Below are 24,018 nucleotides of genomic sequence, written 5' to 3'. Positions count from 1 at the left end.
TAAGGTTAAATTTCTTACAGACCTCTCTTTGAGCTGCTAGCAAGTAGTCGAGAGCCAATCTATTTTGATAGATAGCATTTCTTATCTGAGTTTCTTGCCAGGCCAGAAGAGTCAAGGCTTTATTAGTGATGATTTCTAAAATAGCTTGCAACCGTATGATTCAGTTGAGCATGTAAATGGAGGTCCAGTATCCTTATGAGCCATCTTGTGTCTAAGTGGCAGGTCTATAGTACTGTATAATTTTTTTAGGAGGCCATCGTCTTTTTAATTACCTATGGCTACATTTCACTTTTCCCAGGAAGCATAGACGGGGAAGACTAGGAGCTCTCCTGTTTTTATGGGCAGTAGGAAGAAAGATGGTTTAATAGTGCCAATAACACAACTACCTGTCCACTGGTCAGGCAGCTTAGCGTAGGCTCTATGTCTACATATCCAGTATAGCCCAGTGGGGGCCGTCCAGTCCCGGTGGGATTCGGGGTGGGCCCAAACAGTCTGCAACTTTGGACATTTACTGAATGGATTTTTATCTGTATGGTTTGAACTCCACCATGGAACTGTGTTTGTGGTACCATTATACCATTTTTGTCCTAGGCAACTAAGTCATCCTACAGAATGAGTAAATTTCCTTTTGGTTTTTTTTTTTTTTAAGCTATGCAATATTGTCTAATAATTGAGACTTTTAGAACCTAGAAGTGATCAAGGTGATTCTTTTGGGCTGGGAATTTATCAGGAACGGGTCTGTAGGCACTAATTCTCGGACTTCTTATGGCCATGGATCGCCTATTACAGTTTCTCCACAAACATAACATGAAGTGACATTTAGAGGCTGGGCTACATGCTCGGTTAATTGCAAAAACAAATTTCTGGTTTTTCCTGGAGTCTCTGGTACTGGCACGTTTAGTTCATCATAGAAAGTCTGAAATACTGGTTCCAGAGAGAGTTGACGAACCTCCTCTTTTACTACGATATTTACTCTAGGATCTAGTCCTTTTCTATCGGTGCCTACAGATACGTGTTCTCCGTTTTTCTACCTTGGGTTTAAGGGATTTGGAATTACTAATCTCAAGGGGTTGCAGCTTCCACTCGTACAGGAGGGGCTGCCTTCTCCTTTTTGGAGCTAAATAGGATCTTTTTCATCGTTTTTCTAAGTAGTCTAGATGACATAAGACTAGTAATTACATTTCCACGTGAGCTTAATTCATGGCAGATAAACTTATTTCCTGCCGTGTAACTTTTTTGTTTAATTTAAAGAACCGCATCTCATTCTAAGCTGATTGCTGTTGATAGTGGCACAAGTATTAAATTTTAGGGTTATATGCTTGGGGACTCCTCTTTCTTCTGTCCCAGCTATTACTTTACTTGTGTGCCTTAGAAAAGGACTAGTCCTTAATTTTATTTTAAAACCTGTGATCATGGGAGGCTTAAAATGGGTCATCACACGCATCAGGTGGGTTATTTCCTGGGCTACATACGTTGGATAGAATAGCATTATACAAACAAGTTTCTTTTAGAGTCCCGGTACACTTATAATAACCATAAAATAATAGGACTATAGCAATCTTTTGTCCTACCTCAGTGACTTGATGTATGTACTGGGAACAGTGTGAGGAAGGTCAGTTGAAATCCTTACTGTACAAGTCCAAATTTTAAGGAAAATGAGTCCTGCAGTGAGTTTCTTCATGCTTTGGCTGTGCGTGGACCAGTCAGCTTCCGGGTGTGACTGGAGCAGGGCTTGTCGTCTTCTTCAGAGTCACTTGGCAGGGGTTGGTGAAGCTGCTTCTATCCATATACAGCTCCCAGTCTACTGATGTTTAAGGATGGTCTTGGAGGTTAGACCTGCTAGAATAAACTGAGTCCAACACTTCTACACAGTTATGTTTAACTGGGCTCTCTGATACCAGGAGTAAGGTGGCGGGTTTTAGGGTGTTGCAAACTTCAATGGCTATGCGGAGATTTTCACATAGCAAGCTTTGGTATCTAGTCAGTCTAGCATTCGTTAGCTAATGATGTCCTTTGGTATTTATTAAAGTCACCACAGCATGGGGGAACTTTAGGTTTAGGTTTTGCCTAAGAGTTAGCTTATCTGCTTCTTGTGCTAACAGGGCCATTGCTGCCAAGGCCCTTAGACATGGGGGCCAGCCTTTGGAAACCTCATCTAGTTGTTTTGAGAGACAGGCCACTGGCCTTGGCCAGGGCCCTACAGTCTGGGTTAAAACTCCCAACTGCCATTTTCTTTTTCTTTTTGACACATAGAGTGTAAAAAGTTTTGTCAGGTCAGGTAGCTCCAGGGCTGGGGCCAACCTGAGTTTTTCTTTTTACTCATGAAAAGCTTGTTGCTGTTGGTCTTAATTGATGTAGTTTATCTAACTTATATTTTTATTGAATGTCATCTACCAAAATATTGACTTAAATCCTGTAACTATTTGATTTCAAGCTTTAAATTGATCCGGTATTCTTTGCAGGGCTGTAATTGCATCTAAATAGATGTGAGAGTTGAAAGACTTGTAAGGAGCTTCTCTCACTTTACGATGTCTCCTCCCTCACCAAGACTCTTTCATTTCTTTTTTAATCATGTCTTTCTTTTCCATGATCTGATATGGAAATTATAATTGGCTTAAAAACTTAGAAACCATCTTGTGTATAGTAAAAGGTAAGAAATTGGTCAGACTCTGACTGTGGAATTGAGACCCATTTCCATGGTTGTCAGGGAAGCAAGGCCATCCTAGGAAGGGCTAGAGAAAGCTACAGTCAGAGTTGCCTCCACACAATTCTGCAAAGCTCTAATTATTTTCTGAGAACAAGGGACAAAAATTCAGGCAAGCACACAGAATCTGCAGGATTCACAAAGGAAGAAGACATTCCAGATTGTAAATTTTAATTTGGGGGAGAAGATGTCCTTCCCTAGCCAGATGGATTCTTCTAGTTTCCAACATAAAATCTGTAAATAATCTCTCTGAATTCAGTTATCTCTACTCCTTTTAGGAAAAGTCTTGAAAGTCACTGGCCACTGCAATGAAAACTTGTTAATCACACAAAGCCAGGGTCAAGATTCACGACATAGATGGCCATTGTGAATGAGGAACTATTCATATGTATTTCAGGATTCTCAATCCAACAAGAGTAGAATGGTTAAAAAGAATTATGATCAACAGATACTATGTAATCTTTAATATGTTCCAGTTAAATACAACATATTAACAAATTTTAATTTGTAATATTCAAAATGTTTTCCATCATTATTTCAAAATACTAATGATGTCTTTTTAAATATGAACATTTAAAAGGTATATGCATTTTATTGCAATATTTTGTGTTTTAAAACATGAAAAAACAGATTACAAAATAATAGTGACATTTTTGATATGACTGTACAAATATTTAATGGCATTTGAAAAGATACATGTTTATCTTTTGATTGTGACACCTCTGGTGGTTTTAAAAGTTTTCTTTTCCTAGGGCTGGCCAGGGTGGCTCATGCCTATAATCCCAGTACTTCGGGAGGTTGAGGGAGGTTGACTTGACCCTAGGAGTTCAAGGTTACCATGAGCCATGATTGCACCACTGCACTCCAGCCTGGGTGACAGAGCGAGACCCCATCTCTTGAAAAAAGAAAAATGTCACTGACATAATACTGAGTAAAATTTTAAGATTCAGCTTGTTAATTTAAAATTTATAATCCTAAATTTATTGGATGCATAACATTCCACTCCCTGTGTACTATAAATTACTTAACTATTTCTTTGTTGAGAATATAGATTAAAAGATCATCTCAAAAATTCTCCTCACAAAGTGGCTAATTCCAGGTCTGGGACAGGGAATGTACAATGTAAGTATGAAATATCTGTGCCAGGTTGGGCGCGGTGGTTCACACCTGTAATCCCAACACTTTGGGAGGCCGAGGCGGGTGGATCACTTGAGATCAGGAGTTCGAGACCAGCCTGGCTAACATCGTGAAACCCTGTCTCTACTAAAAATATAAAAAATTAGCCGGGCATGGTGACAGATGCCTCTAATCCCAGCTACTTGAGAAGCTGAGACAGGAGAATTGCTTGATCCAGGAGGTGGAGGTTGCAGTGAGCCAAGATCATGCCGCTATAGTCCAGCCTTGGTGATGGAGTGAGACTCCATCTCAAAATAAAGGAAAGACCTGTGCCAAAAAGTAAGGAAATGCTCAAAGACAACTGGGGACACAGGCACCAGCGTCAGGGGTTCTTACAGTTCAATTTGGAACAATTTGAGCAACACAGAGAATGATAATAACAGGCTAAAGTACTTTGGACAAAAAATAAAAATCCATGAGCCATATTGATACTCAAAAGAGCAAAAATAAAGGGGTATAGAGGGAAAGGCAAAGCTCTTTTATATACAAGAAGGAATGGTAAAATTAAAAATCACCGTTTTGCAACTCCTAACTTAATAACTGATTTAGACAGGAATCATCAATGATTATTAAAACCATTAGGTAAAAGGCTATTCAGGAAATGGTTTCAAAATATCCCCATCAGATTACTTCTTGGCCTCAAAGAAAAAAAGGTATTTTTTACCATGGAGAAATCAGGTACACATACTCCGTGAACCAAAGTAATAAAATTTAGTATCACCAGTAATGGATCAAACTGAAATTATGTGTCACTTAATATGATGCAATAGGAAAAACACAGCAGCATTCATAGTCTTCTTGCCAAATATATTTAAACTTAACCTAATTATGACAGAGCAATCAATCAAATCCAGAATGTTAGGCATTCTACAAGACAAATGCTCTAGACTCTTCAACTCTTAAAAAAATGTCATGAAAAACAAAAACAGGCTGGGGGAATACTGTTCTAGATTAAAGAAATTAGGCCAGATGTGGTGGCTCAAGCCTGTAATTCCAGCACTTTGGGAGGCTGAGGCGGGTGGATCACGAGGTCAGGCAATCAAGACCATCGTGGCTAACACGGTGAAACCCCGTCTCTACTAAAAATACAAAAAAAAAATTAGCCGGGCGAGGTGGCGGGCGCCTGTAGTCCCAGCTACTCGGGAGGCTGAGGCAGGAGAATGGCGTGAACCCGGGAGGCGGAGCTTGCAGTGAGCCGAGATCGCACCACTGCACTCCAGCTTGGGCAACAGAGCAAGACTCCCTCTCAAAAAAAAAAACAAATAAATAAATTAAAAAGATAGGTCCACCTACTGCAGTGTGTGATCTTAATTGGGACCATGGATGGATATTTTAAATACACATATCAGACATTTGGGAAACACTAGGGCAATTTAAAGGTGGATTATATATTAGATAATATTATGAATCATTGTTAAAATTTATATGTATATTCATGATATTGAGGTTATACAGGAGAACAACTTTGTTCTTTGAGATACGTGTTGAAATCCTTAATGGTGAAATATATAATCTCTGTAGCTTACCTATAAATGTTGAACAAAAAATAAACAAAAATATGTAAATACATGTAGACAGATTAAGCAAATGGTCCAAAATGTTAAAAACTGGTGAATCTAAGTAAAGGATACACAGTGCAAATCATTAAGCTATTCTTTTTAATTTTCCTGTAGCTTTAACATTTTTCAAAATAAACACTTAGGGAAAAGTAATTATATCACAGTGCCTCAGATATTTTCCTGGGACTGCCGATTAAATGCTGGACTCATATGAACTGGCATAAACCTAATCTATTGGAAGAAGGTCAAAATCATTGGCCAACATTGACAAAGACTCTCAAAATAATCCAGTGCCAGGAAAGAGAACATACTTACCGATGCTGTTTAGGGGCAGCCACTCTGACAGAGCTGGGCTGAAGAGAAAACTAAGCCTCAAAGTCAGCAAGGTCAAAATGGGTCATAAGGACACAAATATGAAACTGGCATTTCATAAACAAGGCACCTCAGGCCTATGAACAATTGTTGCCTTACTATTCCCTTCTCTCTGCAGTCTTCCTAAGATGTAAGTTTTTCTGGATTTTATCTGCTTCCACAGTTTAGTTTCCTTGGCTCACTTCCTTGCTCCAAAACCAATGTCTCCATTGACTTTTATATTTTAAAATTAAAATTTAAATATATGAGTGATGTTACCTTGTTGAGAGAGAGAGAGGCCGGGCTCTGTGGCTTACGCCTCTCATCCCAGCACTTTGGGAGGCCAAGGCAGGCGAATCACGAGGTCAGGAGTTCGAGACCAGCCTGGCTAACATGGTGAAACCCTGTCTCTACTAAAAACACAAAAAATTAGCTGGGCGTAGTGGCAGGCGCCTGTAATCCCAGCTACTCGGGAGGCTGAGGAAGAAGAATCACTTGAACCTGGGAAGCAGAGGTTGCAGTGAGCCGAGATCGTACCGCTGCACTCCAGCCCGGGCAAGGTTTTCTGTCCTTGCGATAGTTTGCTCAGAATGATGGTTTCCAGCTTCATCCATATCCCTACAAAAGACATGAACTCATCCTTTTTTATGGCTGCACAGTGTTCCATGGTGTATATGTGCCACATTTTCTTAATCCAGTCTATCATTGATGGACATTTGGGTTGGTTCCAAGTCTTTTTTGAGACACACTCTGTCTCAAAAAAAAAAAAAAAAGATAAATGATCCATAATGCTTAAGTTCCCTTTGACATTTACTTCTCCTCCTTCACCCTAAATTCTCTCTTCTCTCCCTAAAGGTTACCATTAACGAGGAGTTTGGTGTGTATCCCTCTATAAAATATATACTATTTTTATACTAATTATATCACATAATATTCTAACAAACGCTTCTCAGTTCCTGCAGTCTACATTTCTGATGGTCTTAACCTTTTTAGCTTAAAGTACCTCTTTGTGAATCTGAAAAGCTGCCTATACTTAAAAAAAAAAAATCACGTTATATCAACACATATAAAATGTCAGAAGTTTAATATACAAGAAGCCCATTCACATGGAATCTATTCATCGGTGAACAATTGTTTCTTACTTTTAAGGGATAGCCTCCTTTTGCTTGCAAGCACTAATTTAACGATTCAAAAGCCAAAAGTAGTGACCCAGAATCACACAAATGTGGCTCAAGATCAGTGCATGCTGTTCGATTTGAAACCAGAATGTGTCTGTCACCTCTTAAAAAAAGTATGTATCTCCCATATATAATTGGACATAATTCTTTTTTTTATTTTTTTTTATTATACTTTAAGTTCTAGGGTACATGTGCACAACGTGTTACATATGTATACATGTTCCACGTTGGTGTGCTGCACCCATTAACTCGTCATTTACATTAGGTATATCTCCTAATGCTACCCCTCCCCCAGCCCCCACCCCACGACAGGTCCCAGTATGTGATGTTCCCTACCCTGTGTTCAAGAGTTCTCATTGTTCAATTCCCACCTATGAGTGAGAACATGCAGTGTTTGGTATTCTGTCCTTGCGATAGTTTGCTCAGAATGATGGTTTCCAGCTTAATCCATGTCCTTATAAAGGACATGAACTCATCCTTTTTTATGGCTGCATAGTATTCCATGGTTCATATGTGCCACATTTTCTTAATCCAGTCTATCATTGATGGACATTTGGGTTGGTTCCAAGTCTTTGCTATTGTAAATAGTGCTGCAATAAACATATGTGTGCATGTGAATTGGACATAATTCTTGCCCGACTTTGACCCACTCTATCTCAGTGCAATTTAATTATCTATATTTCACATAGCTATGCCTGATCACACACACAGGTTCATTCACTCAAGAATTCTGGTCACCAAATTTGCTATTCCAGTCACGTTACCGGGAAGAGATCAATGTATTTGATATATGGTCTTGAAAGACCAACTTTTATTAATTTTTTTTCCTCTGAAGGAGTGGTGAAATTATACTCTATCTTCTCTGTGCTGGAAGTTCACGTTTTTGATTATTCAAAAATCGTAAAAGGTCAAGAGGTCTTGAAGTAAAAATAAGTTCAGGTTTACCAACAATCTCTACAGCCTTAAGTTACTTTCTGCCAGCCAAGGTTTTCTCATCAGAAAATGAGGACAAGTGTTTGACCTCGAATTTGGGGAATCTGACTAGTGCTGTACTGTCCTAAAATTCACTCTTCTTATGTATAACGTAATTTTATTGTTTTATTAGTTGATGGCCTCTCAACCTTACCCAGTAATAGGAGAAACTTTACCCTCTAATTAGAAAATAATGGATATCTACTTTTGGCCTACTGTGGCAGAGGAAAAGGCAGTTACCCTAGGACTGGTTTTGCAACAATCTTTCTAAAAACAAAGAAAAAACTATGTTAATTTTGGATTCTTCCCCATAACACATATATTTGATCCAACAGAAAAATCATGTCTAAATCACTTGTCAGATAAATTGATTATCTTTTCCAGATTATTACATTACTACTTAAGGAAGAAATAACTTGGCCATAGTATTTTCATTGTCACACGCGATCACACACAGCTCATTTGCTTTTGGCACCCTTACAGACACTGAAATACAAGCACAAGGAAAGCACGTTTATATAACACAAATCACCAGTCAATTACGCACACACACACAAAAGCAGATATACATGCAGATACCCTTCATAAGCAAACCACAGTAGAGAGCTGTGTAGAATCGTCTTACTCTGTCAGACGATTCTACACAGTTACAAAATCCCATTACTACGCAGCTTAAAGTACAAATCACCTCACACCCCACAGCAGGAAGAATCACAGGCAGAAACACAACCATACACACCCGGTCACGTTGTCACACACACGCACACACACCCCAGGGGCCTGGCAGGGCACGCACAGGGTCCTCTGCTAATCCGAGGTTCCGGCGGGTCCCTGCACCTGCTTGGACTGCGGGTCCCACCCTCTCTCCTGCCAGGGGTAGACCCCGGGACCACTCAGAGCTCGCTCTCGCAGGCCCTGAGCGCCTGACGCCTGCGCACCGAACGCGAACGCGGGCGGGCGGGCACTCCCAGAAACCTCTAGGGCGCCGCAGGCCAAGTCCACTAGCCCGCGAGAGGTGAGCCGCCCGGGCCTCCTCAAGTCCTGGCCGGCCAGCCAGGCGCTGAACTACATTTCCCAGAGGCACCGTGTCCAGAGCGCTGGACTACATTTCCCAGAGGCACCGCGTCCGGAGCGCGGCTTCCTTTCCGTTAGTTTGCGAGATTTGGAGGCCTCGCGTGGGGAGAGGGCCGCGTCTCTGGAGGAGCTTGACTCCGCACCTGCTGGGCTGGCGAACCCGAAATCGGGCTTAAAACCCGGGCTCCAGATCTTGGACCCTAACTGCATCTCTGTCAAGGTAGGAGTGTCCGGGATGTCAGAGCGGACATGCGCGGAGAAAGCGTCGCTGGGGTTACTCGTGTGGCCATGTCTCCGGTTTTGTGTGCAGGCTACAGCACACAAATCCCAATTCTTGGGATTGGCGACTGCCTGTGCATACACAACTGGACGTGTGTGGCTGTGGTTTTGTGTATGAGCATTTGTGTGACTGTGAGTTGTTTGTGACTCTGAGGGTGTTTGTGACTGCTTACCTGGCTGAGATATACTTACGTGACTGTGATTGTGTGCCGCGTGTATAATTGGAGTTTGCCTGTGACTATGAAGTGTGTGACAGTTGTGACAAGAGTGTTTGGATGTGCTTGTGTCACTTTGAGGTTGTGTATAAACCTGGTATCGTGTGACGGATTTGCCAGTAAATTTAAGGTGTGTGACAGTGTTGCTGTGACACGGTGTTTGTGACCGTGTGTTTCCCTGATCTGGTACTTGGTTGGGTGACTGTCTGATTGTGTGTGACTGTGGGGTTGTGTGTGCTGTTTTCCTGACTGTGTAGAGACTAAAATTGCAGCTTTGAAAGGGTGTTTTTGGCGGTGTCTCTGACAAGGTGCTTGGATGTAATTATATGCCTTTACTTAAAGGGATTTTGTTTGAGACGAGGTGGTCTAACAATGTAGCATAATTGGGTGATTGTGCCTCTAGCTGTGTGACTGTGGAAATGTGATTATGTGTGACTTTATGTGGCCATCTGTATATTCTGTGACCTTATGGGGGTTTAGTTCAGTACAGAAGTAAATTTCTTTTTGGTATTTCTGGGGTTCATTTGGGGCTGAGGTCGGCCTATGGATTATGAGTCCCATGTGGCTCTGTGCTCCTCCCATGTGGCTCTGAGGACTTAAGGACTTTTTGTTTTGACCACAGTGGCTGCCCTTTCATACACAGCTTATATTACTTTATTTCTGTATCCATCCTCGGTTCACCTTGGGAAATGTAGTTATGGGTTCACGACTTCTTCCCTGCGTCCTCTTGCTTATAGCCTTAAGGGGATTGGATGCAAGGAAGTGGCAAGAAATAAGGAAGTCAGACATTTGGACACCTGAGTGAAGAATAGGAGTTATTTGCGAGCCACAGACCTGGTCTTGGGATGAGAATTTTAGGGCTGATAATACCTTCAAGACAGCCACTGGATGCTGGGCGTGGTGGGTCACATCTGTAATCCCAGCACTTTGGGAGGCCGAGGCGAGTGGATCACCTGAGGTCAGGAGTTCGAGACCAGCCTGACCAACATGGTGAAACCCCGTCTCTACTAAAAATACAAAATTAGCCGGGTGTGGTGGTACATGCCCGTAATCCCAGCTACTTAGGAGGCTGAGGCAGGAGAATTGCTTAAACCCGGGAGGTGGAGGTTGCAGTGAGCCAAGATCATGCCACTGCACTCCAGCCTGGACAACAAGAGCAAAACTCAGTCTCAAAAATATATATATAAATAAATAAAAAGACCACTGGAAATGTAATGGGATTCCAGGAGTGGTAATAGTTTCAGAGGGAGTGCTTTAGGAGACAGCAACCCAGTTCTGAACCTGAAGCACTCCACTGCAGGGCTGTCTCCAGTGTACAGCTTTGAATCCAGAAATAAATTCAAGCCCAAGACAGCTGTGACCTGGCCCTTCTTTCTGATACAGAAGGTAGAAGACCTGTTCTAGTCTCCTCCTGACTTTTCTTTATGTTAAATGAGATTGAGGATGGAGGAAGAAGATATGTTATAATTTAGCATATTCCCCAAGAAAGGCATAATATCTCATTCCATTTTTCTTTTTCTGAGAGTAGAGCCCAGAGGAGAAAGAATGGCTGTTTCAGTAGCAATGTCCAAGGTGAGTATTTCCTCTTTGTTTCCTGAAATACATTTGTTATTACAGGACATAGACATCTTTGTTTTCTTTTTGAAATTTCCTGCCTTCTCACATGATAGAGGGGCAAGGCAATTTTTGGTAGATTGAGAGCAAAGAAAATGTGCCATTAATTGGGATAGATACTTCGCAATAGTGGTTAAGTTTAGGAAGAATGAATTCGAGACTCATGGATTTAAAAAGGGGAAGAGGGAAATAGCTCCATTGTGTTATTTCTGATACAGCACCATTTTAGTTTTTTAACTTTTTATGGAAAGTTTCAAATGTACATAAAAGTATAATGAATATTCCTAGCTTAAAAACGATCACGGCCCAGTGCGGTGGCTTACGCCCGTAATCCCAGTACTTTGGGAGGCCGAGGAGGACGGAACAAGGTTAGGAGATCGAAACCATCCTGGCTAACAAGGTGAAACCCCGTCTCTACTAAAGTTACAAAAAAAAAATGTGTGTGTATATATATATATATATATATATATTAGCCGGGCGTGTGGTGGGCGCCTGTAGTCCCAGCTAATCCGGAGGCTGAGGCAGGAGAATCGCGTGAACCTGGGAGGCAGAGCTTGCAGTGAGCCGAGATCACGCCACTGCACTCCAGCCTGGACCTCAGAGCGAGACTCTGTCTCAAAAAAAAAAAAAAAAAAGCGATCACTTTCCATTCTTGTTTCATGTATTCTACCTTCAGTTCAAAAATCCTTTCTAATTTGCCCTTTTGATTTCTTGACTTACAGGTTATTTTGATTTGTTGTGTTTTCAAATATTTTGAGGATCTTCCAGAGATCTTTTGTTACTGATTTCTAATTTTGTTACATTGTGTTCACAGAATATACTTTGTATGATTTGAATCCTTTTAAATTTATTAAGATTTGTTTTATGACCCACAATTTGATGCATCTTAGTAAATGTTTCATGTGCACTTGAAAAGACTATATTCTGTGGTTGTTGGGGGAATGTTCTATAAATGTCAGCTAGGTCAGGTAGGTTGATAGTATTTTTTAAATCTTCCATATCTTTACTGATTTTTTGTTTGTTGGATTTTTCTCCTTGTAGTTTCTTTCAGTTTCTGCTTCATGTATTTTTTTTTTCTTTTTTTTTTTTTTGAGACAGAGTCTTGCTTTGTTACCCAGGCTGGAGTGCAGTGGCTCGATCTTGGCTCACTGCAACCTCCACCTCCCAGGTTCAAGGCATTCTCCTACCTCAGCCTCCCAAGTAGCTGGGATTACAGGTGGGCATGACTATGCCCAGCTAATTTTTGTATTTTTTTTTTTTTTTTAGTAGAGATACAGTTTCACCATATTGGCCAGGCTGGTCTCGAACTTCTGACCTCAGGTGATCTGCCCACCTCGGCCTCCCAAAGTGCAGGGATTACAGGTGTGAGCCACCGTGCCTGGCCTGCTTCATGTATTTTGATGCTCTGTTATTAGGTATAGAAAGGTTTTAGATTTTTACATCCTACTGGTGAATTGATCCCTTTATTGTTAGGAAATGGTCTTCCTTATCCCTCATAATATTCTTTGCTTCTCATAATATACTTTGCTTGATATTTAATGTAGACATTCCAGCTTTCTTTTCATTAATATTAGCATTGTATATCGTTTTCTATCCTTTTTAACCTGCTTGTGTTTTGATATTTCAAGTGTATTTCTTATAGGCAGCATGTAATTGGGTCTGTGTTTTTATTCAACTTTGCAATCTCCATCTTTTTTTTTTTTTTTTTTGGGACGGAGTCTCACTCTGTCACCCAGGCTGGAGTGCAGTGGCGTGATCTCGGCTCACTGCAACCTCCTCCTCCTGTGTTCAAGTGATTCTACTGCCTCAGCCTCTCAAGTAGCTGGGATTACAGGTGCGCACCACCACTCCCAGCTACTGTTTTTGTACTTTTAGTAGAGACGAGGTTTTGCCATGTTGGCCAGGCTGGTCTCAAACTCCTGAACTCAGGTGATCTGCCTGCCTCGGCCTCCCAAATTTCTGGGATTACAGGCGTGAACAACCACACCCAACCAGCAATCTCCATCTTTTAATTGAAGTATTTAGTCCATTTATATTTAGTGTGATTATTGATATGGTTTGGTTCAAATCCATCATTTTGCCATTTGTTTTATATTTATCCCATCTGTTTTTTATTTCCTGTTCTCACATTTCTGCCTTCTCTTGGGTTGAAACAAAGAGTTTCAAAATAACAATACCAATATTTTTACCAACCATATGAATATAGAAAAACAATATAAAGTCCTGTTGGAGTTTGATAGGATATACCCACTAGGGATCTATAATTGAATTACTGTGTTTAAAAGTCATCTAAAATAACACTTCTCATATGGTTAAGCTGCCAACTGGAAATGCAGTTAGGCTCATTTGTTTTATATTGCTTTTCGTGTTTAGGGATTGCCTTTCTCCCACTATGATTTAATTTTGTTTTAAAATTACATAACGTATATCCAAAATCAAAACAACAGAATAAGATTAATTTGAAGAAGTCTAGTGTCCATTTCTGTCCCCTCTACCTGCTTCCTTCTTCCCTCTATAGATAACTACCTGTATTTCTCATTGGTTTTTACTTTTATTTTTCTTTTAAATGATATATGTGTATATGTATGCAATTTTTATTGTTAATTAAAAGGAATATTCTATGTACTCCATTCTGTACCTTTTTTCTTTTTCACACATTACTGTATCCTGGAGATAACTCTATAGGAGCCTATAAAGGTCTTCCTCATTTATTTTTATAGCTGCATGTTCTATTGTGTGGGTAGAATAGTTATTCAGCCTGTCTCTAATGGATAGCCATTTGTTTTTTTCTAGTATTTTACCATTACATAATGTAGCAATCAATAACTGTATGTTGTTTCTATCTGTGGAAGTTTATATTTGGGGCAAGTTTGTAGAAGTGGCCTACTTTTAGTTTATTTTAATGCTTTTTGTAAGTTCTGCATAAATTGCAACTCTGTGTCATAATGAAGTTGGTACACTTCTTCATTTTTCTCCTTTCTAATATTTTCCTACATTACTTAACTTTTAAAAAATTGTCTAAGAGTATGTGCTGTTAAATATTCTTTTTTTCTCCAAATTTAGTGAGAATCTTTTGTTTTTAAAACTATTACATGTCCTTGTTTAGAGTTTCAGGAGGCTGCTGTTTCTTTGTTTTCTGATATCAAAGTAGTTTCTAAATCATGCCAACATGATTTAGAAAATACAAAAAGAAAGACACAAAGGAGAAAATAACGATGACTGGAAAAACCATCCTCTGGAATGAATCGTTCATATATGGAGTCCATTCTTCAAGTCTTTTTCTTTAACTTATTATGGAAAAAGTTAAAACATATGCAGAAGTAAGTGTAGTGTCATATATCTCATATACCCTACCCATCACTCAGCTTCAACACATATCAATTTGTGGCTAAACATGTTTCATCTATGCCCCTATTTCTTCTCCCACCTCTCCCACACCCCCCTTTAAAAAACAACATATGTTATTTTATTTTATTTTATTTGTTCGAACAACTCAGCAAAATAAAATTCCTGTTTATTGCTGGACAACATTATTTCACACATATATCAAACAGGCCAAAAAAAAATAAACAGCAACTTCATAGACAAAAAAGGAAAAAAAAGAAACCTTTTATCTTTGGCCTTTTTAACCATCTCATACAAACCAACTACTTATAGTACAGCTAAGTACATACACAAAAAAGTTACTGGAATGCTCGGAATAAGATTGTTTTTCTGTTGTCATTTTTGTTTTTTTTTACAAGGTTTTTTTTCTCCTTTGAGATTATAATGAACATGGTCACACCACAAGCAAAGACAGAAGTAGGACAGAGAATGCTCCAAAGGCTGGTTTGGTCATCCGAGATCATTAAAAATGGCTGACCCTAACAATATGTACAAAAATATAAAATGTAAATAAAAATTACAAACAAATTTCCTATTTAAAGTACTTTTAAGAAAAAAAGCAGAGTCTTGGAAGTTTTGGTTCTTTTTTCCTCTCCTGTTGCAAATTCTCATGGTTTGCGTTGGGTGGTGGAGAACGCATGTCATCTGTGGGTGGGCAGGCCTCTCTACTCGAAGGTGACCACGTTTAGATTCTGAGACGGAAAGTGAAGGGTGAATAGGTCACGGCAGCCTTTCCCACAATAGGCCCCGGTGTGTGATGTTCGCCTTCCTGTGTCCAAGTGATCTCATTGTTCAAATTCCCACCTATGAGTGAGAACATGCAGTGTTTGGTTTTCTGTTCTTGCAATAGTTTGCTCAGAATGATGGTTTCTAGCTGCATTCATGTCCCTACAAAGGACACAAACTCATCCTTTTTTATGGCTGCATAGTATTCCATGGTGTATATGTGCCACATTTTCTTATTCCAGTCTGTCACTGATGAACATTTGGGTTGATTCCAAGTCTTTGCTATTGTGAATAGTGCTGCACTAAACATACTTGTGCATGTGTCTTTATAGCAGCATGATTTATAATCCTTTGGGTATATACCCAGTAATGGGATGGATGGGTCAAATGGTATTTCTAGTTCTAGATCCTTGAGAAATTGCCACACTGTTTTCCACAATGGTTGAACTAATTTACAGTCCCACAAACAGTGTGAAAGTGTTCCTATTTCTCCACATCCTCTCCAGCACCTGTTGTTTCTTGACTTTTTAATGATTGCCATTCTGATTGGTGTGAGATGGTATCTCATTGTGGTTTTGATTTGCATTTCTCTGATGGCCAGTGATGATGAGCATTTTTTCATGTGTCTGTTGGCTGTATGAATGTCCTCTTTTGAGAAGTGTCTGTTCATATCCTTTGCCCACTTTTTGATGGGGCTGTTTGTTTTTTTCTTGTAAATTTGTTTGAGTTCCTTTTGCTGTGCAGAAGCTCTTTAGTTTAATTAGATCCCATTTGTCAATTCTGGCTTTTGTTGCCATTGCTTTTGGTGTTTTAGACATGAAGTCCTTGCCCATGCCTATGTCCTGAATGGTATTACCTAGGTTTTCTTCTAGGGTTTTTATGGTTTTAGGTCTAACATTTAAGTCTCTAATCCATCTTGAATTAATTTTCATATAAGGAGTAAGGAAAGGATCCAGTTTCAGCTTTCTACTTATGGCTAGCCAATTTTCCCAGCACCATTTATTAACTAGGGAATCCTTTCCCCATTTCTTGTTCTTGTCAGGTTTGTCAAAGATCAGATGGCTGTAGATGTGTGGTATTATTTCTGAGGGCTCTCTCTGTTCTGTTCCATTGGTCTATATCTCTGTTTTGGTACCAGTACCATGCTGTTTTGCTTACTGTTGCCTTGTATAGTTTGAAGTCAGGCAGCGTGATGCCTCCAGCTTTGTTCTTTTTGCTTAGGATTGTCTTGGCAATGTGGGGTCTTTTTTGGTTCCATATGAACTTTAAAGCAGTTTTTTCCAATTCTGTGAAGAAAGTCATTGGTAGCTTAATGGGGATGGCATTGAATCTATAAATTACCTTGGGCAGTATGGCCATTTTCACAATACTGATTCTTCTTATCCATGAGCATGGTATATTCTTCCATTTGTTTGTGTCCTCTTTTATTTCACTGAGCAGTGGTTTGTAGTTCTCCTTGAAGAGGTCCCTTACATCCCTTGTAAGTTGAATTCCTAGGTATTTTATTCTCTTTGAAGCTATTGTGAATGGGAGTTCATTCATGATTTGGCTCTCTGTTTGTCTGTTACTGGTGTATAAGAATGCTTGTGATTTTTGCACATTTATTTTGTATCCTGAGACTTTGCTGAAGTTGCTTATCAGCTTAAGGAGATTTTGGGCAGAGATGATGGGGTTTTCTAAATGTACAATCATGTCATCTGCAAACAGGGACAATTTGACTTCTTCTTTTCCTAACTGAATACCCTTTATTTCTTTCTCTTGCCTAATTGCCCTAGCCAGAACTTCCAACACTATGTTGAATAGGAGTGGTGAGAGAGGGCATCCCTATCTTGTGCCAGTTTTCAGAGGGAATGCTTCCAGGTTTTGCCCATTCAGTATGATATTGGCTGTGAGTTTGTCATAATAGCTCTTATGATTTTGAGATACGTTCCATCAATACTGAATTTTTGAGAGTTTTTAGCATGAAGGGCTGTTGAATTTTGTCAAAGGCCTTTTCTGCATCTATTGAGATAATCATGTGGTTTTAATCTTTGGTTCTGTTTATATGCTGGATTATGTTTATTGATTTGCATATGTTGAACCAGCCTTGCATTCCAGGGATGAAACCCACTTGATCATGGTGGATAAGCTTTTTGATGTGCTGCTGGATTCGGTTTGCCAGTATTTTATTGAGGATTTTTGCATCGATGTTCATCAGGGATATTGGTCTAAAATTCTCTTTTTTTGTTGTGTCTCTGCCAGGCTTTGGTATCAGGATGATGTTGGTCTCATAAAATGAGTTAGGGAGGATTCCCTCTTTTTTCTATTGATTGGAATAGTTTCAGAAGGAATGGTACCAGCTCCTCCTTGTACCTCTGATAGAATTCAGCTGTGAATCTGTCTGGTCCTGCACTTTTTTAGGTTGGTAGGCTATTAATTATTGCCTCAATTTCAGAGCCTGCTATTGGTCTATTCAGGGATTCAGCTTCTTCCTGGTTTAGTCTTGGGAGAGTGTAAGTGTCCAGGAAATTATCCATTTCTTCTAGGTTTTTTAGTTTATTTGCGTAGAGGTGTTTATAGTATTCTCTGATGGTAGTTTGTATTTCTGTGGGGTTGGTGGTGATATCCCCTTTATCATTTTTTATTGCGACTATTTGATTCTTCTGTCTTTTCTTCTTTATTAGTCTTGCTAGCGGTCTATCAATTTTGTTGATCTTTTCAAAAAACCAGCTCCTGGATTCATTGATTTTTTTGGAGGGATTTTTGTGTCTCTATCTCCTTCAGTTCTTCTCTGATCTTAGTTATTTCTTGCCTTCTGCTAGCTTTTGAATGTGTTTGCTCTTGCTTCTCTAGTTCTCTTAATTGTGATGTTAGGGTGTCAGTTTTAGATCTTTCTGCTTTCTCTTGTGGCATTTAGTGCTATAAATATCCCTCTACATACTGCTTTAAATGTGTCCCAGAGATTCTGGTATGTTGTATCTTTGTTCTCATTGGTTTCAAAGAACATCTTTATTTCTGCCTTCATTTTGTTATGTATCCAGTAGTCATTCAGGAGCAGGTTGTTCAGTTTCCATGTAGTTGAGCAGTTTTGATTGAGTTTCTTAGTCCTGAGTTCTAGTTTGATTGCACTGTGGTCTGAGAGACAGTTTGTTATAATTTCTGTTCTTTTGCATTTGCTGAGGAGTGCTTTGCTTCCAAGTATGTGGTCAATTTTGGAATAAGTGCGATGTGGTGCTGAGAAGAATGCATAGTCTGTTGATTTGGGGTGGAGAGTTCTGTAGATGTGTATTAGGTCCGCTTGGTGCAGAGTTGAGTTCAATTCCTGGATATCCTTGTTAACTTTCTGTCTTGTTGATCTGTCTAATGTTGACAGTGGGGTGTTAAAGTCTCCTGTTATTATTGTCTGGGAGTCTAAGTCTCTTTGTAAGTCTCTAAGGACTTGCTTTATGAATCTGGGTGCTCCTGTATTGGGTGCATATATATTTAGGATAGTTAGCGCTTCCTGATGAATTGATCCTTTTACCATTATGTAATGGCCTTCTTTGTCTCTTTTGATCTTTGATGGTTTAAAGTCTGTTTTATCAGCGACTAGGATTGTAACCCCTGCTTTTTTTTGTCTTCCATTTGTTTGGTAGATCTTTCTCTATCCCTTTATTTTGAGCCTATGTATGTCTCTGCATGTGAGATGGGTCTCCTGAATACAGCAAAGTGATGGGTCTTGACTATCCAATTTGCCAGTCTGTGTCTTTTAATTGGACCATTTAGTCCATTTACATTTAAGGTTAATATTGTTATGTGTGAACTTGATCCTGTCATTATGACATTAGCTGGTTATTTTGCTCGTTAGTTGATGCAATTTCTTTCTAGCATCGATGGACTTTACATTTTGACATGTTTTTGCAATGGCTAGTACCTGTTGTTCCTTTCCATGTTTAGTGCTTCCTTCAGGATCTCTTGTAGGGCAGGCCTGGTGGTGACAAAATCTCTAACTGTTTGCTTGTCTGTAAAGGATTTTATTTCTCCTTCACTTATGAAACTTAGTTTGGTTGGATATGAAATTCTGGGTTGAAAATGCTTTTCTTTAAGAATGTTGAATATTGGCCCTGACTCTCTTTTGGCTTGGAGAGTTTCTGCCAAGAAATCTGCTGTTAGTCTGATGGGCTTCCCTTTGTGGGTAACCCAACCTTTCTCTCTGGCTGCCCTTAACATTTTTTCCTTCATTTCAACTTTGGTGAATCTGACAATTATGCATCTTGGAGTTGCTCTTCCTGAGGAGTATCTTTGTGGTGTTCTCTGTATTTCCGGAATTTGAATGTTGGCCTGCCTTACTAGGTTGGGGAAGTTCTCCTGGATGATATCCTGCAGAGTGTTTTCCAACTTGGTTCCATTTTCCCTGTCACTTTCAGGCACACCAATCAGACGTAGATTTGATCTTTTCACATAATCCCATATTTCTTGAAGGCTTTGTTCATTTCTTTTTACTCTTTTCTCTACATTTCTCTTCTCACTTTATTTCATTCATTTGATCTTCAGTCACTGATAATCTTCTAGTTGATTGAGTCGTTTACTGAAGCTTGTGCATTTGTCACGTAGTTCTCATGTCATGGTTTTCATCTCTATCAGTTTCCTTAAGGTCGTCTCTGCATTAATTATTCTAGTTATCCATTCATCCATTCTTTTTTCAAGGTTTTTAGTTTCTTTGCGCTGGTTACGTAGTTTCTCCTTCAGCTCTGAGAAGTTTGATCGACTGAAGCCTTCTTCTCTCAACTCGTCAAAGTCCAGCTTTGTTCCGTTGCTGGTGACGAGCTGCATTCCTTTGGAGGGGGAGATGTGCTCCGATTTTTTGAATTTCCAGCTTTTCTGCACTGCTTTTTCCCCATCTTTGTGGTTTTACCTGCCTTTGGTCTTTGATGATGATGACATACTGATGGGGTTTTGGTGTGGGTGTCCTTTCTATTTGTTAGTTTTCTTTCTAACAGTCAGGACCCTTAGCTGCAGGTCTGTTGGCGTTTGCTTGAGGTACATTCTAGACCCTGTTTGCCTAGATATCAGCAGCAGAGACTGCAGAAGATAGAATATTGCTGAACAACAACTGTTGCTGTCTGATTCTTGCTCTGGAAGCTTCGTCTCAGGGTGTACCCAGCCGTGTGAGGTGTGATGTGTTGGTCTGCACCTAGTGGGGAATGTCTCCCAGTTAGGCTACTCAGGGGTCAGGGCCCCACTTGAGCAGACAGTCTGTCCGTTCTCAGATCTCAACCTCTGTGCTGGGAGACCCACTGCTCTCTTCAAAGCTGTCAGACAGGGACTTTTTCATCTGCAGATGTTTCTGCTACTTTTTGTTTAGCTATGCTCTGTCCCCAGAGGTGGAGTCTACAGAGGCAGGCAGGCCTCCTTGAGCTGCAGTGGGCTCCACCCAATTCAAGCTTCCTGGCAGCTTTGTTTATCTACTTAAGCTTCAGCAATGGCGTGCACCCCTCCCCCAGCCTCGCTGCTGCCTTGCAGTTAGATCTCCGACTGCTGTGCTAGCAATGACGGAGGCTCCATGGGCGTGGGACCCTCCGGTCAAGGTGTGGGATATAATCTCCTGGTGTGCTGTTTGCTAAGACCCTTGGTAAAGCGCAGTATTAGGGTGGGAGTTACCCGATTTTCCAGGTGTTGTGTGTCTCAGTTTCCCTTGGCTAGGAAAAGGAATTCCCTTCCCCCTTGTGCTTCCCAGGTGAGGCAATGCCTCACCCTGCTTCAGCTCTCACTGATCAGGCTGCACCAGTGGACCAGCATCAACTGTCCGACATGCCCTAGTGAGATGAACCCGGTACCTCAGTTGAAAATGCAGAAATCACCCATCTTCTGTGTCACGCTGGGAGTTACAGGCTGGAGCTGTTCCTATTCGGCCATCTTGGGCGCCACCTAGGGTATCTTGAAGGGGATTGCAGATGTATAATTTCATCCTTAAATATATTAATATTTATCTGTAAAAGGTAAGAACTTTTAAATTAAAAAAAAAAACAAACCATAGTATCATTACTGCTAAAAAGAAAAAAGCCAGGCGTGGTGGCTCATGCCTGTAATCCCAGCACTTTGGGAGACCGAGGCAATGTCTATTTGTTGTAATAATGACATATGTTTCTTAAATATTCTTCTAATCTCTGGGTTCTTTCACTTTTTCTTTCTTACAGTTTATTTGTGCCAGAAACAGAATTTTCCTGTAGAGTTACCCATATTCTGGATTTTGTTGATTGCTGGTCTGTGGTGTCATTTAACATGTTCCTCTGACCCTGTATTTCTTGTAAACCAGTATTTAATTTTAAAGGCTTGATCAGGTTTAAGAGTTTTGTTTGTTTGTGCTTGGTTTTTTTGTTTGTTTGTTTGTTTTTCTTGAGACAGAGTCTTGCTCTGTCACCAGGCTGGAGTGCAGTGGCGTGATCTTGGCTCACTGCAACCTCTGCCTCCTGGGTTCAAGCAATTCCCCTGCCTCAGCCTCCTGAGTAGCTGGGAGTACAGGCACGCCCCACCATGCCCAGCTAATTTTTTGTATTTTAGTAGAGTCAAGGTTTCACCGTGTTGGCCAGGATGGTCTCAATCTCCTGACCTTGTGATCTGCCAGCCTTGGCCTCCCAAAGTGCTGGGATTATAGATGTGAACCACCGCACCTGGCCCCGGTTTTGCTTTTTTTTTTTTTTACACTAATCCATCACACATAGTGATGTGCCTTCTCTGAAGTGGTGCAGCAGTGCATAGTATTTGGTTGTTTTCCTTTATGTGATGTTAACAACCAGCTATTGATATCTTTATGTGAATATGTTATCAGGGGTTACAAAATGATGTTCTAATTCTTCTGCATTTATGAGCTGGAATATATAAAGGGAGCCATCCTTTCTCAATGTCAGGTATTCTTGGTTACCTGAAAAATAGTTCATGCAAAAAGAAAAAAAAAAAAAAACTGGAATAAAAGATTGTTTTTTCTCTTATTATTTTTCAGCATCTTTCAAAGCTTATTCCATGTTTTTCTTTTAAACTATTATTATTAACTTGTGGATTAAAACATATCTGTTATGTTTTGATCTGTAACAATAACTGTTCTTATTAACGCTCACATTGTTCCATGTATGGCAAGTGGAAGGTTTACCCTCTCCGATTTGTCTACTTTTGGATTCCTTTTTATTCTTTTTGACATGACCCTAGTAGTCTTTGGCAGATTCCAGACTTTCTGTTCTGACAGAGTATTCTAGGCTCATTTTGTACAATTTCCTGTCCCAAACATAAAATCAGCCACTTATTTATGGGGCCCTGGTTCCTTTTATAAGAAGTGCTTTTAAGAAGTCACAACCAGGATAGTAGGAACTCTCATTGCTCTTAGTTGTCATTGCTTATAGCCTTAGCAGAGCTGGTGAAATACAAATTTTTTAGAAGGAGAAAAAAAATCCTGAGTGTATACCGATATTTCCAATTGAATTAAAAGATTATAGTTTTTCTCACTATCTTTGATTTTATATTTGTGTTTCTTTTATAATCTGAGAAAAATCTTAATTCATAATGATTAATGATACTAAGATTCTCACTGATATATGTGTGTGTATAATCATTTCAGGTCATATACATATATTAGTTTTAGACTAACAATGCCAATATTAATAACAGTATAACTACTGAAAAACTCTAAGACATAACTTCATAAAATTATAACATAAACTCTTAAGACAACTTTGAAAAACAGTTTATAGTTATTTTGTTTGTAGGTTATATTGGGTCTAATGTCAAATGACTATATTTTAAAGTTCCTGAAAATAATCACTTCCTTTATATGTTTGACCTTTCAGCTTTGTATGCACAGATAAGTTTGTTTCATTTTGCTTTTGGTTCTTAGAGATTTTTTTTCATTTTGATTTAGTTTTGTGATTATAGTTATAGAAAACATACTTGTGGTTCCAAAGTCAAATAGATTTGATTGGTAATACTGTTGTATGTCTGTCTTCCTAAAGGCTATTGAACTGTAATTTTTTTCATGTAATATCTTTGTGAGGTTTTAGTATTACGGTTATTTGGCCTCAAGATATAGAACAGAGTGCTATCTTCTTTTTCTGTTTTCTGAAAACATTTGTGAAAGAATATCTGCCTTAAATGTTGGTAGAATTTACCAGTAAAGTTATCTGGGCCTTCTCTGTGGGCAGTTTATTTGTTTGTTTCTACATATTCAGTTTCTTTAATATCCATGGGATGATTTTTACTTCTGTTTTTTCTTGTGTGAATTTTGGCAATTTTTGTTTTAAGGAATTTGTCTATCTCGTTGAAATTGCCAAAATTATTGGCATAGAATTGTATTACCTTTTTAATTAAAGCCTTAAAAAATCTGTGGTCCAGTCTGTACTTTGGTAATATATTTTTTTGAAAACTTGGTAGGGGTTTATAAACTATGAATCTTTTGAAAGAATCAATTTTTGAGTTTGTTGATATTCTCTGTTGTAACCTACTTTATATTGTGGATTTTGTGCTTATTTTTATTATTTCTTTTCTTCTTACTTTGGTCTTCATTTGCTCCTCTTTTTCCAGCTTCCTAAAGTGGGAGCCTAAATCATTTTTCTAACATAAGCATTAACACTATACATTGTCCTCTAGGCCGGGCGCGGTGGCTCACGCCTGTAATCCCAGCACTTTGGGAGGCCGAGACGGGCGGATCACGAGGTCAGGAGATTGAGACCATCCTGGCTAACACGGTGAAACCCCGTCTCTACTAAAAATACAAAAAATTAGCCGGGCTTGGTGGCGGGCGCCTGTAGTCCCAGCTACTCGGGAGGCTGAGGCAGGAGAAT

General features: G+C 39.6%; 1 protein-coding gene across 3 annotated transcripts in view; it reads left to right on the top strand.

Moving 5' to 3' along the window:
• The first annotated feature begins 9,125 nt into the window (after positions 1-9,125).
• ZNF420 (zinc finger protein 420) overlaps positions 9,126-24,018 on the top strand; it is a 45,966-nt gene continuing 31,073 nt past the window's right edge. For 2 of the 3 annotated variants that reach the window (XM_037991236.2, XM_007996571.3), the window contains exons 1-2: positions 9,126-9,234; positions 11,037-11,080. The gene's annotated coding sequence lies outside the window, so the exon portion shown is untranslated. The remainder of the gene's footprint in view (positions 9,235-11,036; positions 11,081-24,018) is intronic. The other variant, XM_007996574.3, reaches the window with a different exon arrangement.

Source organism: Chlorocebus sabaeus, chromosome 6 (assembly GCF_047675955.1).
Source record: "Chlorocebus sabaeus isolate Y175 chromosome 6, mChlSab1.0.hap1, whole genome shotgun sequence".
In the NCBI taxonomy this organism is placed as follows: Eukaryota; Metazoa; Chordata; class Mammalia; order Primates; family Cercopithecidae; genus Chlorocebus; species Chlorocebus sabaeus.
The sequence above is the reverse complement of the archived record's forward strand: the minus strand, read 5'-3'. Positions and strand labels throughout refer to the sequence as shown.